This window comes from Dasypus novemcinctus, chromosome 28 (genome assembly GCF_030445035.2).
Source record: "Dasypus novemcinctus isolate mDasNov1 chromosome 28, mDasNov1.1.hap2, whole genome shotgun sequence".
Lineage (NCBI taxonomy): Eukaryota > Metazoa > Chordata > Mammalia > Cingulata > Dasypodidae > Dasypus > Dasypus novemcinctus.
The window spans coordinates 16,428,899-16,447,711 of NC_080700.1; the positions used below are offsets into that span (position 1 = coordinate 16,428,899).

Consider the following 18,813-nt stretch of genomic DNA (forward strand, 5'->3'; position numbering starts at 1 on the left):
AAGATTGGAATGCAGCAAAATCACACCAGTATTGAGAGAGGGCTTCTGAAGCCTAACTCAGAATGTCACAAGATGTGCTTTTGCTGGTTCATGGGAGCAGTCTCAGTGGGGAGCCCAGGCCCAGACGCTGGGACTTCTCACCAGCGATGAGCTCTTCAGCAGAGCACACAGCTCCTCTATTCTGCTCGGAGTTTGTTCACCTGAAAAATGGCAGTGACATTGCCACTGGATTCACATGTTTTGTGTTATCTGTTAAAAAAAATAAAAAACAAAAAGAACATCAGCATATTAATCATAGTGCATTAAATTCCTTGTTTATATATTTTTATTTTGGGAAGCGGAATTGGCCCAGTGGTTAGGGCATCTGTCTACCACATGGGAGGTCCGTGGTTCAAACCCCAGGCCTCCTTGACCCGTGGGGAGCTGGCCCATGTGCTTTGCTGATGCGCACAAGGAGTGCCGTGCCATGCAGGGGTGTCCCCTGGGTAGAGGAGCCGCATGCACAAGGAGTGCGCCCCATTAAGGAGAGCCATCCAGTGCAAAAGGAAGTGCAGCCTGCCCTAGAATGGCACTGTGCACACGGAGAACAGATGCAACAAGATGACGCAACAAAAAGAAACAGAAATTCCCATGTCGCTAACAACAACAGAAGCAGACAAAGAACACGCAGCAAATAGACACAGAGAACAGACAACTGGGGCTGGGGGGGAAGGGAAGAGAAATAAATAAAAAATCTTTAAAAATATATATATATGTATTTTTTTATTTTAATTCCTGTATCTGGATCACATATTAGTCTCATTTGAGTAGTTGTGAAGAATTCTTTCTTGCTTTTTGATTTACTCTAAAAATTTTGTAGAAAGCTAGATATGTTGTGTTAGAGAATAGATATTGTTATATCGTTTTTATGTTATTATTAATTGTAGTGTTCATTCCTTTATTGCTGCTTCAGTGTGATCACCCCCACCTTCTGCTAAGCTTTACTGTGGGGTTGTCTGAGTCGAGCCAGACCTGACATGGAGGTTGTTGTTGCCATGTCTACCTGAGTTGATTTTTTTCTGCTCTGGCCACCAAAATGTTAGTTTCTACTACTGATAACTTGTTTTTTTCTGCCTTTTTGACTTGGGATTTTTCTTTGTGCCCTCTGCAGAGAGCGTTCCCCCTTTCAGCTCTCCCAGCTGAAAGTCCCTGTGTCCCTGGCCCTCCTCCTCAGTGGGCAGTTGAGGAATTAGCACAGGTTCCTGTTCCTGAGGGGAGAGTGTTGCTTTTCCCATCTCTTCCCTCAAACAACTGGAGTGGTTTTCCTTCCCTCAGTGTCTTCTGTGACTCAGTGCCTGTCCTGGGGAAAACGTTTTTTTCCTGAGGGAAGGTAGAGGAGGCAGTGAGAGAGTTTGGGTAGTAGAATCTAATCCCTCCCAGTTTCTGTGGGATTTCACCTGTAGGATAAAGGCCATGGTGATTGCCCCCATCAGATTATTTCATCTGCAGTGGAGCTGGGGAGGTGGGTCTGTGCACTTTTCAGCAGAGGCTGCCCTTCCTTTCCCCCAGGCAGCACCACCAGGAAGGGGGGAACGTGGTGCCAATTCTCCCTAATGCTGGGTGAATCCTTCTAGACATGTGCCTGTTGGTCTTATGCCTTGATCACACTGTCTTAAGAAATTGATTACAAATGCTAGTGTGATCTTCTATTAGTGTAAATCCCATCTGCTGACATCTCCCCTAGGTAAACTGCTGATATCTCCCCCAGGTAAACTAATGTTTAGGTACTCTTTCTGCTTGCAGGTATCTGCCTCTCTCAAGCTTAAAGCCCTGTGATTTCAATTACCTGATGTACTGAGCTCAACTAGTTAATTTGCAGTTTGTTCAGTTTTTGTAGTTGTTGATTTGCTGTTTTTGTAGAAATAATAGTAATTGTTGGATTCAGACTTGGCCCAGTGGTTAGGGCGTCCGTCTACCACATGGGGGGTCCACAGTTCAAACCCCGGGCCTCCTTGGCCCGTGTGGAGCTGGCCCATGCACAGTGCTGATGCACACATGGAGTGCTGTGCCACGCAGGGATGTCCCCCGTGTAAGGGAGCCCCACGCACAAGGAGTGCGCCCCATAAGGGGAGCTGCCCAGTGTGAAAGAAAGTGCAGCCTGCCCAGGAATGGCACCATGCACATGGAGAGCTGACACAACAAGATGACGCAACAAAAAGAAACACAGTTTCCTGTGCCTCTGACAACAGCAGAAACGGATAAAGAAGATGATGCAGCAAATAGACAGAACAGACAACCGGGGTGGGGGTGGGGGAGAAGGGGAGAAAAATTAATAAATAAATCTTTAAAAAAAAATAGAAATTGTTTTCTCTGAGTATTAGACTTCTTTTTAATATCCAGAAACTATAAATAGTCTTAATATATATCAGCGGGTGAATAAACATATTGAGCTCTTTGCATATATTTGAATACTAGGAATATAACTCAGAATAATGAATGGTACTCACAAGCACATGGATGCATTACTGAAAAGTATACTGAGTGATAGAAGGTAAAGAAATAAATGCAAGTACTTTATAATTCAATTTATTTAAATTCTGGAAGATGCAAACTAATCCACTGTAACATAAAGAAGATCAATAGTTATCTTGGGACATGGCAGTGGGTTGGAAGAGGAGGTTGGGGGAATTACAGAGGCAAGGGAGAACTTGTAATGGTGTTGGGTGTACACACTTTCTTGAGTGTGAACCTAGACTCAAATCTCCCCTGTAGAGTGCCCTCCAGGACCACGCTTGTTGCTGCCTTTCTCCACCCCTCCTCCCCTTCCAGCCCCCGCCACCCTTCCCGCCAGTCCCGCCCATATTACCAACCTACAATCTGCCCTCTTCCCCAGTAACTGCTTACGGCGTATTACCAGAGGTCTGCCCCCCCAGTTTTAGCCAATCCGCAGCCACCCCTCCGCCCTGCTCTCCCCCTCATACTCCACCCCCTTCCCTGCCTATATAACCAAGTGTACTTCCGCAATAAAGCAGACCTGTTCTTGTGCTCAAGCGGTCTCCGTGGTTCTTTCCTAACCGCACGTCCCCCACACCTGGAGAGCCGGTGCTCTGCCCAGAGCACCCCCCACTGGCGGTTCGACTGGAGCAGCCCCCCGACTCCTGGGCCTGAGCGAGGTTGGAATCCCCCCGCTCTGCCACAACTGGCACCCAACGTGGCGGCTCCTCCCCCAGCCCCTCTCTGCTGCTGCTGTAATTGGCGATCCTCCTCCTCTCCAGGTAGGGACCCCTCGCTGTCGTCCCGCCCTGGGACCCCTCGCCATCGTCCCACTCCTATCTCGTCATGGGTGCCTCTTTGTCATTGCGTCAGGCGCCTCAAGTCAGGGCCCTCGCTGCCCTGCTCGATGCCAATGGAGTCCGCGTCTCCTTGTGGCAGCTCCAAAAGTACTGGGATCTCTTGCTCCCTTTTAATCCGTGGCTCACCACCTGCCAACTCTGGAGCCCGGACACATACTCGCGACTCATAGATCGAGTCACCTCCGCCATGGAGCACGAGAAACGCACCTTCCCAGCAGGCTTCTTACCCGTTCTCGTTGCCATTCACGCCTGTCTCCTTGGCGCTCCGACCGAGGCCGTTTATGAAGCTTTTCCTAAACGGCCTCTAGACTGTGATCCCGATGAGCCCGCCGACACTGACTCTCTGTCTAACCAACTTGCTGCCGCTCTCGAGCGCGAACCTCCCCGCCCGAGCTCCCCGCAGCATACAGAAACCACTCCTGCTGCTCCCCAATATGGCGGACTTCCGCCTTCTTCCCCCACTTCTGCCCAAGATGGCGCGCATTCAGCTTCTTCTTTGCCGGTGTCCTCCTCCCGCCTCTACCTGCCTCTTCCTGCCCAGTCAGCATCCGGTTCGGGCCTGGAAACTGCATGGTCGCCATCTTCCGCTAAACCGGAAATGCCCCTCGTGCCATCTTGTCCACTGCCGGATGTCGCTGCTCCTCCATCTTTGCCGGCGCCCGGAAGGGTCCCGCCGCCATTTTGTTGTCGCCCGGAAGCCGCTAAGCCGCCATTTTCTTACCCATGTTCCGCTTATCCCTTGCCGCCGCCGTATGGCAATAGCCCTTCACCTGCCTTGGCTGCTCCATCAGTCCCCGGTGCCACGTCTTCTCAAACCCCCCAGCTGTATCCGCTAAATCCGCAGCCCACGCCGCAGTGACCCCAAACTTGGCTACCCTTTACAGCGGAAGAGGTCAGGACCCTCTGCAAAGCTGTGAAGGAAGACGGAATTGGCAGCCCTTATGCGCAGCAACTACTTGAGGAGTTGGGGACCCAACTCGTTCTCCCATATGACTGGATTGCGCTAGCCCGTGCCATCCTGACGCCGGGTCAATTTATTGAATGGCGCGCCCATTACCAAGCGGCTGTTGACCGGCAAATCGTGGAAAATGCCCAAGCTGGCGTCCTCGATCCCTCCGATGCATATACGGGGACCAACAATTATGCAGACCCTCGTTCTTATCTCCAAATTGACCCAGGGTTTTGGCACTGGGTAAAAGTCCTCGTCCAGCAGTCTTTCTCTCTAGTCTCCACCAAGCAGCCCACCAAACTCGCGCAACTGCTTCAAGACTCTAATGAGACTTTCCCAGCATTTGTCGCCCACGTCCTTGAAGCTTGTCAGCGAAAAATTTCTAGCAAGGATGCCCAGTTTGCGCTGGCCAAAGAACTTATCATAGATGGGTGCCTTGCACCGTTCTGGGCCGTAGTCCTTCCCATACGCGACAAAGCTCTGCACGAGTGGGTCCTTGCTTGCCGTGACGTCGACCCACAAGTCAAGACACTCACCGCTGCCTTTGCCTCTGCCATGGCTGTTTCATCCGCCCCCACTCCTGTCTGCTTTCGGTGTGGCCAGCCCAGCCACTTCGTCTGCGAGTGCTCCCAGCCAGGCCCAACGCCTCACTCAGACCCACTGTCGCGGCGGCCAAGGGGCCCTTCTATGCCGTGTCTGCGTTGTGGAAAAGGATATCACTGGGCCCGCGACTGCTGTTCTGCCCAAGGTTCCCAGCAGCCTTTAAACTCCCAGCGGGGCAGGCCTCAGCCCCACCCTCAAGAGGCCCTCCGAAAAATTCCCAAGCCATAATGTGGACAATGCCCATCACGCGCCGCCAGAGACCCTCATTAGAGCTCAAGATCGATGGGCAATGGCTCGATGGGCTCCTGGATTCTGGCGCTGAAGTCTCCTGTGTTCCCTTCGAAATCGCCGCGTTCAATCACTGGCCCCTAGAAACCGGCCCTCAAGTCATCGGCGCCACAGGAGCCGCTACCTCCTGGAAAACATCCCAGCCTCTGCATTGGAGTGACCGAGAAGGCCATGAAGGCCAAATTCGCCCACTCGTCCTCTCGTCAGTCCAGACCATCTTATGGGGGAGAGATGTCCTCAGCCAGTTAAAGGCCCGAATCACCACAGAAGCCTTCTCAGCTGCGCTGCCCCCCCCTCCTAGGGGCCACTGCTCCCATCTCAAAACCTGACCCTATCCCTCTGGAATGGGACACAGAGGAGCCCATCTGGGTCGAGCAGTGGCCCTTGCCAGCTCACAAGCTGCAAGCTCTCTCTGCCCTCGTCGAAGAGCAGCTACAAGCAGGGCATATAGAGTCATCCACTAGTCCCTACAATTCACCAGTCTTTGTCATCAGCAAAAAGAGCACTGGCAAATACCGCCTTCTCCCGATCTCCGTGAGATCAACAAGCATATCAAACCAATGGGGTCACCTCAGCCAGGATGCCCGCACCCCACTGCAGTCCCCCAACATTTTCATGCAGCAACCATTGACATCAAGGACTGCTTTTTCTCTATTCCTCTTCACCCACGAGACTGTCCGCGATTTGCGTTTACACTCCCACGCACCAACAACCAGGACGCAGCGCTTCGATTCCAATGGCGAGTGCTACCGCAAGGTATGCGGAACAGCCCAACCATATGTCAGCTCTATGTCAACCATGCCATTGAGCCGCTGTGCTCAAAGTTTCATCCAGAGCAAACATACATTCTCCACTATATGGATGACCTCTTAGCAGCGAGCTCCAGCGCGCTCCTCAATGACCTGCTCTCTGCAGTGATGACAAACCTTTCAAGCCTCGGACTTACCGTGCAATCAGACAAAATAAACCTCCAACCTCCTTTTCAATTTTTGGGCTTTCATTTTCATCACTTCATTCAGCCCACAAGCCCACAAATTCATGTCTCTCACAAGATGACGCTGACTGAACTCCAACAACTTTGCGGACAAATCAATTGGCTTCGCTCGGCGCTGCCCATCACAACAGCGCAGATGGAACCCCTCTTCGAGCTCTTGCAGACCAAAGACAGCCCACCAACTGCAGCCACCCGCAGCATCACCATCACTCCTGCTGCTCGAGAAGTCATCCAGCAAGTTAGCGCCGCTCTGCAGCAGTGCCGCCTGGAGCGGTTCTCCCCTAACCTTCCAATTTTGGCTTTAGTTCTGCCAATGCCAATCACTCCCACAGGTCTCTTGTGGCAAGATGGCCCTCTCCTTTTTCTGCATACGTCAAAGAGCAAACTCCGGAAAATCTGCCCTTTTACAAGGGCCTGGATCGCGCTGGCCACTGACTTAGTACTTCTCTCCATACAAACGTATGGCATCCCGCCACACACCATTGTTTGGCCTTTAGATGCCAAGGAAGTTACCTCCCTCATCATGAACAATGCCCAAATGCAGAGCCTGGTAGAGCTCTTTCGCGGCTCCTTTGACAACCACTATCCTCATCACCGATTGCTGCAGGGAATGTCTCAATTGGCGTTTTCCAACCCGTTCCGTCCATTGCCTGCACGGAACCCGATCCCTTCAGCTATCACTGCCTTCACAGACGCCTCAAAAACGGCGTTTGCTGCCATCATATACTCCTGAGAATCCTGAGCCACGGCAACTGCTGTTCGCAAATGACTTCTCTGTTCAAGTAGGTGAGCTTCTAGCCGTCGCTGCAGTCCTTAACCTCCACCCAAACCAGTCTCTCAACATCTTCACTGACAGCCTATACACTCTTCAAGTGTGCCGCAGCCTCCCGCTTGCCACTTTCTTACCGGGTGACTCAAACATTGATCGAGCGCTCGTTTTCGTACAGCGACTGCTTGAGGCGAGGCAGCAGCCTTGGTTCATTGCTCATATCAGAAGCCACTCTGGCCTACCAGGACCTCTGGCTCAAGGGAATGACCTCGCTGATGCTTCTGTGTCAAGCTGCCAGGTAAACCCGGTCCTCCTACATGAAAACCCTGCTGACAGGCCGCGGCTTGGAGACTTTGTTAATCAAGCCAAGCTCCTGCATTCCCAATTCCACTTCTCCGCGCGGTCCATCCAGAAGCTCTTCCCAGACCTTCCCATTGAAACTTGCAAACACCTTGTGTGCGCGTGCCGGACTTGCACGCCATTGTTGCCACTTGGGCCTTTGCAGCCTCAGGGTGTTAACCCCCGTGGCCTCCGCTCAAACTCAAGGTGGCAATTAGATGTCACTCATGTCAGTGCATTTGGCCGCCTCAAATATCTTCATGTGGCAATTGACACCTTTTCACATCTGTGCTATGCAGTCCCTCTTACGGGGGAAAGTGCTAAACACTGCGTCCAGGCACTTCGCCAAGCTATTTTGTTCATGGGAATTCCATGGGATCTCAAGACAGACAACGGACCAGCATATCACAGTGCCGCCTTCACCAGCTTCGTGCAGATGTATCACATCACGCATCATTTTGGCATTCCATACAATCCACAGGGGCAAGGAATCGTTGAGCACACTCACCAACAGCTCAAGCTACTCATTCAAAAAGAAAGGGCCTCCTCTCCCCACAAGGCCCCCGCCGACGTCGTGACTGCCTGCCTCATTCATCACAATCTCCTAACCTTCGATGACCATGGACTCTCCCCCACCCATAAACACTGGGGACCCATGTGGCAGCCCTCGCAAGTTCCCCTCGTCCATTGGAAAGACCCTGCCACAAATCGTTGGCAAGATCCAGCTCCCCTCCTAGCACAGGGGAGGGGCTTTGCTTGCGTCTTTCCAGATTCTGAGCCGCAGCCGCTCTGGGTTCCTGGGCGTTGCATTCGGCCTGCCACTGACCCATTAGTTCCACCGAACGATCAGCACCCTATGCCTTCGGTGAGAGATAACATTGAGAATGAATACGGCCCAGAGGTAGCCCCGTTCACCCGGATCCAGCACCAGCCATCATCAAGATGCCGCACCATCAGATGATGCCTCTACATAGCCTCGCAGCCGTTCTCTTCGTCCTGGCTCCCCTCGCTCTCCCAGCCGCTGCCAACCCGAGTCACCAGCCCTTCAATTGGACCCTCTCCCTCTGGCAACAAAAAAGGCTCCTCGCCTCGAACGTAACCGCCTCCGCCCCCTCTTTCACTACTGATGTCGCCAACCTCACTGGACGCACGAACCTTCCATCTAATGAGTGGGGGGGACACAACCCGGCTGCCACAGGTTTCTACATGTGTCCATCCTCCGCCAGAGGATGCCATGACCCAGCGCACTATTACTGTCCTTCCTGGGGGTGTGAAACCATCGCCCACGGATGGTCCAGCGCCCCTAACAAAGACCCATGCCTCACTCTCCAGTGTAATGCTACTCGATGGAACACCATCACACTCACAGTCAAAGACCCCAACTCCGACCTCTGGTTACGAGGCCACATGTGGGGAGCCCCCTGTATGCAGTAGGCTACGATTACGGTGCCATTATCACTATAAAAAGGAGCCAATTCACACACGTTCCACCCCAGTGGGACCAAATCAAATTTTCAATCCTCCAAAAGCACAGCCCCCTTCTCTGCTCCGCTCCACCTCGCCTGCTCCTTCGCCTGGCACCCCCCTCGCCACTGCCTCCCTCAGTTCCCACAACCCCAAGCCTCGCTTACCCCCTACTCTGTACCCCAGCCCCCTCCCGTCGCCACCCTTTTAGGTCTCGCTGGAGTAGGCACGGGGATCGCCGCCCTTGCCCTCCGGCAGGTGGTTGATCAAGATATTACCTATCTCTCTCCTCCCGTACCTGCTCCCATTCCTAGGCCTGCGGTCACCCCTCGGGCTGAAGTGTGGTTTGCTGGCCTGGCGGGGGAGCAGCCACGGCAGGCCAAGCCGCTGGCCCCATAATAGGGTGGCTGGTCGGACTCACCGCCACCCCTGAAGGGAGCTCGGCATGGGCGCCCAGTGCCCTCGGGTCTCCCCTTCTCGGCAGCCATGCTTCCACGGCCGCTCCTCCTCCCGGATGGTGCCACATGATGCCTGTGGGGTGGCACCCTTCTTCTTTCTCCCTGCACAGGCGCAGGGCGGAAAATTCCAGTCTGCCCTTTTCCCCTCCCCCGACAGCAGCAACAGCCAGGCGTGGGCGGAAAAATCCAGTCTGCCCTTTTCCCTTCCCCTGACAGCAGCAACAGCCAGGCGTGGGTGGGAAACTCAAGTCTGCCCTCCACCCCAGCAACAGCAGCCACCAATCCCTAAACCCTGCCCCTTCCCCCAGCAACAGCGACAGCCAATCCCTAACCACCACCCCTCCCCCGTCCAGTACCGCCCACTGACCTTTCGCTGGCAACCAATCAGAACAGGGCGTGGCTTCGACCAATCAGCCTTCCCCAGCCCCTATAAAACTGTTGCCTCTCCCTCAATAAAGTGGACTTGCGTGTTTACCTTGTCTCCGCGGTAGTTCTTCTGCTGTGCGCCCTCCAGTCCTGAGAGCCCCCGACAAGGGCCTGGCCTCCCTTGTCCCCAGTTCATCGCCTGCTTCTCCGGGCGACCCCTTCGTTGCCGGCTTTGCCGGGCGACCCCGTCAGCCAAACCGCGCAACCCCTGTGAGACCGACCCCTCGTCTGCTGCTGGACCGACCCCTCATCCCAAGTGGGACCGACGCCTCGTCCCAAGCGGGACCGACCCCTCGTCCAAAGCTGGACCGACCCCTCGTCCACAGCCAGACCCCACCTCTACCGACTGAGCAAGCCGCCGCATAGGCCCCCTTATCATTATCCTCTTAGCCCTCACTGTGGGCCCCTGGGCCATCAGAAGGATAGTCCACCTTGCCAAAGATCAAGCCAATGCAGTGTTCAGCTCCTTTGTACAAGTCCACTACCAACGCCTCGCCACCGCTGAGTCCCCCCCCCAGCCGTCCACCTCGCCCCTTCCGCCCGCACCACCTACTCCAGACCGCACGCCTATAGCTTCTTGTCTTCCTCCCCTCACTTCTCCCCAACTGTTCCTCCCCCTCGGGCGGGGGGTCCAGGGACATCATGAGCCCATTTCGCTGGCAAGGCTCGGCGCGCGCCAGGCGCCGGCATGCGCCGACCCTAATGGCGGGCACATGCATCCTGGCCAGATGCTATGTCGTCCGCTCACGGCCAGCCGGTCCTCATGGTCTCCCCCCACCCCTCGTCCTATTCCAGTACCCGTCCTTATAACCTCCTTTTCCTCCTCCTCCTCATAATCCTTGTCTTTTGTTGCTGCGCACACCGAGTTATTCACACCCACAGTGCGCACCAAAACTTGTTGCCTCTATTTCCTTTTAAAAACAAAAGGAGCAATTGTTGCCGCCTTTCTCCACCCCTCCTCCCCTTCCAGCCCCTGCCACCCTTCCCGCCAGTCCCGCCCATATTACCAACCTACAATCTGCCCTCTTCCCCAGTAACTGCTTACGGCTTATTACCAGAGGTCTGCCCCCCCAGTTTTAGCCAATCCGCAGCCACCCCTCTGCCCTGCTCTCCCCCTCATACTCCACCCCCTTCCCTGCCTATATAACCAAGTGTACTTCCGCAATAAAGCAGACCTGTTCTTGTCTCAAGCGGTCTCCGTGGTTCTTTCCTAACCGCGCGTCCCCCACACCTGGAGAGCCGGTGCTCCGCCTGGAGCACCCCCCACTGGCGGTTCGACTGGAGCAGCCCCCTGACTCCTGGGCCTGAGAGAGGTTGGAATCCCCCTGCTCTGCCACACACACTGAGCTGGGATCTTGTGCAGACAGACGCATCAGAGGGCATATTTTGCCATTGGGAGTTTTCTCTAAGGGTCTGTGTTTCTCCTTCCCTCCCAGTGATCAATTGTTCTGACTCATCAGTGTCCCTGTGGATACCCAAGAGTCCAGCTACTGAGAGGAGAGTGAGCAAGTTCAGTGCCCACGGGTCTCTGGATCCCAGAGAAGCTTGCAGATGCTGGGCAGCTACAATAGCACTACTGAACCCCACTGTAGCTCAGTCACCAATGGGCAGGACTCCTGTCTAGGACAGTTCTAGGTGCCACCTACAGCCAACAACCTGAATGCTCAAGATGGAAGATTTGCTATGGGACCCACTTGGCAGGGAAGAAGGTAGGAGCCCAGGCCTACAGCTGCCTTTGGACCAGGACTGAGTGCAGGGGGCTTTCAGGAATCCCAAGGCCAGGCTCAGGACCAGGGTAGGTGCAGGGGGTACAGGGGGAGTCAGAAGCATGTATCTCAGAGACAAGAATAAGGGGCAGGTGAGGGGCAGCTCAAGACCAGACTACTGAGCCAAAATGCAGGTACAGGGCAGGTACAAGGGGAGCTCTGGATCATGGAGTCCAGGGACCTGGACTGGGGTCAGGTGGGGGGAGAGTTATGGGCCACTGAGCCCAGGGACCAGGAACATGGACAGGTGCGGGGAAGCTCAGCACTACTGAGTCCAAAACACAGGTCCTGGAGCAGTTGGAGGGAGAGCTTGGGACCACAAACCCTAGTGTCCAGGGCCCAGGCAGGGCAGAAGGCGTCAGGAGCATGGAGTCCAGGAGCCAGGACCAGGTTTGGGGCAAGGGAGCTCAAAAATCATGAGGCCAGGGCCAAGGCCAGGGCCAGGAGACACTCCAGGCTGTGTAGCTGAGTGGCCAGGAGCAGGGGAAGTAGAAGGTAGAAGCCTTCACCTCAGGAGCCAGGATCAGGGCAGGGGAAGAGGGGCTCAGGGCCCTTAAGTCCCAGGTCAGAACTAGGACAAAGTGCTGGGGGCAGGAGGAGCAAATAGTCTAGGGGACAGGACCAAGAGCTTGTGCAGGAGGTATAAGGGGACTTCTTTTTAGCATCTGGAGTTTCTTCTTACGATTTCACTCTTTATCCTATTGAAAGCATAAGATAAACCTGGTCTTGACTCTGCTTACATGGCCTAAAATACAGGTTCAGGGAGCAGATGTGGCTCAAGCAGTCGAGCGCCTACATCCCACGTGGGACCTCCTGGTTCAGTATGATGCTTCCTAAAGAAAACAAACAGATGAGAAGCAAACAACAAGCAAAAACAATGACTAGACAGTCTTATGGGAGTAAGATGGTATCACGTTGTTTTGATTTGCATTTCCTTAATAGCTAGTGATTTTGAGCATTTTTTCATGTGTTTTTTAACCATTTGTATATCTTCTTTGGAGAAGCGTCTGTTCAAATGTTTTTCCCATTTTTTAAATGCGTTGTTTGTCTTTTTATTTTCAAGACATAGGAGTTCTTTATATATACAGGATATAAGTCTCCTATCAGATATATGGTTACCAAATATTTTCTCCCATTGTATATGCTCTCTTTTCACTTTGTTGACAAACTCCTTTGAGGCGAAAAAGGCTTTAATTTTGAGGAAGCACCGAGGAATTACTACCAAACACCAGCTGATGATGTAACCAGAAAAAGACCTTGAATAAAGGGGTCAACTCAGACCAGCAGAATATCTCAGCCTACATGTAATATCAGCTGTTAAAAATGCTTTTTGACTTTGGATAAAAGGGGGAAATGGAAAGGACAAATGAGTTTATATGGCTATGAGTCTCCAAAAAAGAGTTGGAAGGTCATCAGAGGGGTAATGTTTATGCATGCCTCAGAGGGTACCAGAGACAGCCAAAGTAGATAGAAATCCAGGTACTGGTTCTTCTGAGGGCTACAGAGACCCACAGTTGTATGATCATGGCAGATGACTCTGGAGTTCAGTGCCATGTCAGTTGGCCCTACTTTGGAGTTTGTGTTCCTGAGTGTGATGGTGTTGGACTCAGATATGACCTTTCTACACATGCCTCTTCTCTTTTACCAGACCTCTGGTTGGCATTGGGGTTTGTGTATACTCAGGAGACCTGGATGTCTGGATTGTCCATGTGACATCCAGGCTGACAGGCCAGCCCTGAGCCTCAGCAGACTTTCAACTCCTACTTTCTGATTTATTGGACTTACCCTGGCCAGTGAACAGGGAGGTAAAGAAGGTCAACCACCACACCAGGTAGCCAAGAGTGCCTACAGCTGCAAGCAGGAGAATTGCATCCATCATCCATGTGGAATCTAAGCCCCCTCTTGATGTAGAGGGGGACTGGACATAACCATCCCAGAGTCCACAGGATGGAGGAATAGAGTATGGATTAGAGTGGACTTACTGGTGTTCTGCTGTGGAATTATTGTGATTAGCAATGGAAGAAATTGTAGCACTGATGTAGAGAAAGTGGCCACAGTAGCTGCTGAGGGTAGGAGAGGGAAGAAGAGATATAATGTGGGGGCATTTTCAGGATTTGGAGTTGTCCTGGGTGGTGCTGCAGGGACAGACACTGGACATTGTGTGTCCAGCCCACTGGGTGGGCTGGGGGAGAGTACAGACTACAGTGTGGACCACTGCCCATGTGGGGCAGCAGTGCTCCAGAATGTGTTCACCAGCTGCAGTGAATGTGCCACGATGATGGAAGAGGTTGTTGATGTGGGAGGAGTGAGGTGAGGAGGGTGGGGAGTATATGGGGACCTCATATTTTTTTAGTGTAGAAAATAAAGAAGAAAAAAATGACTAGACAATGAGAAAAACAAGCAGAAAACAAGTCAACAATGAGCAAACAATGAGCAAAACATTGAGCAAAAACAGACAAGGGAGCCAAATCAGTGGAAAAGAAACAAAAGAAAACAAAAGATAGAGGGTCAGTGAAATTTTATTAATGCACTTAAATATGGGTATTTTCATTGATAAATAAAAGGTATAAAGTTATGTGAAACAAACAATGTATACCAAACGGCATCTGCATGAATAAACACAATCAAATGTCAAACTCAAAATCAATGCACCAAACTGGGAGATGTGGAAATATGTCACCCCTGGAAAATGCACTTTAAACTTCAGCACAATGTCCTCAGTGACAAAATTCACTCCCATGTGGATTTCATTTTCCTGCCTGCACCTCCCCTCACAGTACCCTCATGCGTGACTTCCTGAATGCCTCATGGTGACCCTAACCTTGGAACATGACTTAGGATGTTCTTCTGAATCTCCAAATCCTGGCATAAGCATTTGTGACTTCAGTGCCCAGGCCAGCTCCTTTTCACCTCACATTGCTGCCTCCCCAGCTTGGAAGCAGATGAAGGCCTAACAAAATTTATTATTTAATCTTTAACTAATATTTTTGAAAAGCCAGGTTGCAATATGTTGAGTGCCTGTTCTGATCAGTATATGAGGTAGAAAGGCATACTCAGAGATGAGTGGACCTAAGTCAGTCAATGTTCAGGGATGGCTGATGGTGAGTGGGGCTGGCCTGCCCAGCAGCACAGGAGGGGCCAGGGCGAGTGGTGCTGGGTGGTCGCGGTGGTCAGCGGGGAGGGCACACCCTGGGCTTTTCCGACTCCACCAGGGGATTATACCACTAAAGTTCCTAGTGAAAATATAAAACAGCTCTGCCAATTTACTTACATTTCACACATGAAGTAATAAGCGAGAAATGACATCAACAAATTGGAAAAAGTGGCACCAAACATCCTTTCTTCCACTGACACTGCAAAAACCAACCCAAATCCACTATACTCAATATTTTTAGGGTATACATACATATTATAAATTATGTACATGTTATATATTCCATATATATGAAATGGACACATGCAAATACATATATGTATATATGTATATATATCTGTACAATCCCTGGGAGCAGAGGCACAATGAACATACTCCCTCTGACTCCCCATTCAACACATTACCTGCCCGGCAGTAAAGAGACCTGTACAGTTCAGGGAGGGGCAGTCCAGGGAAAGGACTGCCTGTCACAGGCTCAGCAGCCTCCTCCTCCCAAGGACAAGGACCTCCCTTTATCCCCTTTATTTTACATACAAAGTTGCCTCCCAAATGCAAATAACCTCACAGGTGAACAGATGAGACCACAGCAAACGTTTACTTAAATTCACGTTCCTCCTCAGTCTGGAAAATATTTCCTGGGGTCCATGGACCTTATCCCCCAGAACATGAAAGCCTCATGGTTCTTCCTCTTTCTGGTGGCAGCTTCCAGATGTGTCTCAGGATTCAAACCTGAAGGTAATGGGGTGATGCATCCAAGTACATGACTCACTGCTCTTCTCATCCTCAGGTGTCCTGCACCAGGTACCCCTGAGGGAGTCAGGACCTGATGGTGGAGCCCTCGCAGACCCTGTCACTCACCTGCAAAGCCTCTGGATTCTCTAACTGACTATAAGACGAATCGGACCCGCCAGGCTCCAGGAGAAAGGCTAGAGTGGGTCGGCAGGATAATTAGTGGTAGAAGTATAAACTATCACCCAACTTCTCAGCCTGGACTCAGCATCACCAGAGACATTTCCAAGAACGAAGTGTATTTAAAACTGATCAGCCTCAGAACTGAGGACACTATTGGGTATCATTGTGTGAGATACACAGTTAGGGGAAATCATTGTGAGCCCAGACAAAATCCTTCCCCGCAGGGCACAGGAGGTGGCTGGGCGGCAGGGTAACCTCATGGCCACCAGCGAGTACTCAGGGCCCATCCCCAGGGCCAGGTTCTGAGAAGCTGGGGAGAAGTTTCTTATCCTTGATTTATCTTCCCTCTTCTTGCTTCTAAACAGGTGACTCCCAGAGCACAGCCATGGCATCTTTTCTAAGTAGTGCTAGTGCAATGATGTACCCAAGATTCAAACACAGACCAATTTCTTGTAATGTTACTAAATGTATATTTAATTACATTCATACATATAGTTCATATATAATTTTATGTAAATTGTGGGAATTGGTCCTCTTGTAAATATGCTTGAAAATGTTAACAAAACTTACATTTACCATCCTTATGAGGTTATTTTCCTCAACCTAACTCAAATGTTTGAGAATTCCCAGGCAAATTAAACCCCACCCTCCACCATGTAGAGTTCTATGTCCTCAACTGAAGAAGGAATTGGACAGCCTGGCCCTCTCAAAGGGAAGATTCCCAGTGCCTTATTTTGTTCCCTCCATCTCAATACCATGTGGTATTTGAATCCAATTCCCTGCACGCATATTAAGACCCTTATAATTATGGTTTTATTACATAAAATGCCATCATTGTAACATTCATATAGCTTTTCAATATATAATACTGTGGATATATAAAGATAAAAAGAACAGTTCATAGTGCATAATTTTTTATTCTAATTAACATTCTTGATCCATTTATATTTAACTAAAGTCTTTAATTTTTTTTATGCCTGTGGGAATCAATCATTTGTCATATTCTTTTTCCTTAATATCATCAAATGTTTTCCACAACTTTAAGCTCCCTCTAACAGTTTTCTGTGAATCAGGTAAGGTCATTAGAAAGAACTTGTGGGAAGTGGACGTGGCTCAACTGATAGAGCATCCACCTGTCATATGGAGGATCCAGGATTCAATCCCCAGAGCCTCCTGACCCATGTGGAAAGCTGCCCATGTGCAGTGCTGCAGTGGGCAAGGAGGGCCCTGCCATGTAGGTGCACCCCCGCATAGGGGTGCCCCATGTGCAAGGAGTGTGTCCCATAAGGAGAGTCACCCTGGGTGAAAAAAGCGCAGCCTACCCAGGAGTGGTACTGCATATTACAAGATGATGCAACAACAACAAAAAAAGGGACGCAGTTTCCCAGTTCTGCCAGGTAATGCAAGTGGAGGCAGAAGAAAACACAGAGAATGGACACAGAGTGCAGACAATGGGGGGGGGAGGGGGAGAGGGGAGGGAGAGAAAGAAATAAAATAAGTCTAAAAAAAGAAAAAAAAGAGAAAGAACTTGTGAAACTCTAATCCTCCATCCACATCTCCAGGCTTCCAAAGGCAGAGGTCACTGAAGGGCCCTTACAGAGAGGCTGACCTGATCAGGTGCGGGCTTGCCGTCATGGTCTAGCATTCTGTAGAGCTGAGCATCCCTCAAGCCCCTTTACCTGCTCTGCTTCTGCATGTGCGAAAGAACTGTCTCATCAGTGGGGCTTGTGTTGAGGAAGGAGAGTTCAAGGTCCCAGGTGTGCAGGCCCCACGGCCAGGACAGGGCAGGGCGAGCCTTTCAGAACAGGACAGTCCCCTGAAGCAGAGCTTCCTCCTGGTTGTTTTCCTCTCTGAATCCAAGATTCCTGTGGAGAAGCTGGGATATGAGGGGTAGGAGCAGATGGGCAGTGATGGGAATATCATCCAAGGGCCCTGTCCCTCCTTATGGGGCAATGCTTGGCTTGCCTTGTATTTCTGCCCCTCCCTGGGGTAGAGTGCGTAGTTTCCCAGATGTTGCTTACTAAGCTGCATTGTTTTTAACTGCTTATTTCAGAGAACTTCGTTTGTGGGGGGAGACTTTTATTCCTCAGTGAAGGAGGGTAGGCTCTGGACATGAGTTCCTTGAAGAACTCTGCCTCCCTCCACCTTCTACTGGATCCCACCTGTGCCCATAGGATATTAGTTTAATTTGTTTTCACCATGCAGAATAATTTTGTGTTTTTTTAAAAATAGTAAACCTAAGGATGTTTGCAGTGCATTTCTACAATAGTTGCTGTTCCTCTCCCAAAACACCACTGAGGAATAATCTATTATTAGTTCTGTATAGTTTCTGGTATATTATCCCTGTTTTTGGAGAAAAAGTCTGCAAAGAAGTATGGATATGGCCAATGTGAAAATCACTCTAGTAACTTTATCACACTCATAGTTTAGAAATTTATTAACAATTACTAGTTTAATCTTTTCACTAACTTGTAAGTGATGTCATGACAAAGGCCCCAACTAGATTTTAGTTTGGGTCCTATGTCTCCTTTTTAGCACCTCTCTGTTTCAAGATTTTAGTAATTTTCTTAGCTCTGTGACGTCAATATTTTGACATGTTGAGTACATTTTGATAATTTGCAGTTTTTCCAGATTCCTTGTATTTGTTGTTCTTGTAAGAATAAGAGCAAGATTGTTCACAGCAATCTACTTATCCATAATGACTGCTAGGTTGCATTGTAATACCCATAAATTGGAAGCAACAAAAATGCCAATCAGCTGGTTAAAAGAGAAACAAATTGAGATATATGGCTATATTGAAACACAACTTACCATTCAAGTCAATGAATGCTTGATATGCAACAACAAAACAATGAAGTACAACTATGCTGAATGAAGAAATCTAAATGAGTAAAGTCCCTTAGAGTTTTTTCTTCCTGGGAAGAACAGGACATCCACAGCTCTCACCCTGACCCAGATGCTGTTTCCAAGTTTGAGTCCAGGGCTAGTGTGATCAAGAGGTAGTGCTTCCTTCTTTTGCTTACCTTCCACTCATGAAATTGAGGCATGATCTTGGGTGTGGCCCCCTGAGGAGATCCCTTTTTGGCTCATGAGGCTGTTTCCAAGCAAAGAGTGGCAAACAGAGGACCTTAATCTGTCTTTCCTTATTCACCAAATACTACCTAGAACAGGGGTTTCTCTCAAAGTAAGGTTTTATTTTCCCAGCCCCATCTTGAGAGTTCTGATAAAAGATCTTGGCTGAATTCATTCGAACAGAGTTGGGAGGAATTTAAACCTCAGAATTTTCTCATGAACAGTGGGTATTTTAGTGAAAGGAATTGGAAGAAGAATGATGGAACTAATGAAGATACAGTCTAGAC

At 50.4% G+C, this 18,813-nt stretch overlaps 1 long non-coding RNA gene across 1 annotated transcript in view; it reads left to right on the plus strand.

The window, feature by feature from the left end:
* Positions 1 to 16,428, plus strand: part of LOC139437801 (uncharacterized) — a 78,248-nt gene extending 61,820 nt beyond the window's left edge. Inside the window, exon 2 of the long non-coding RNA XR_011647702.1 lies at positions 15,330 to 16,428. This is a non-coding gene — a long non-coding RNA (uncharacterized lncRNA). The remainder of the gene's footprint in view (positions 1 to 15,329) is intronic.
* The last annotated feature ends 2,385 nt before the right edge of the window (positions 16,429 to 18,813 follow it).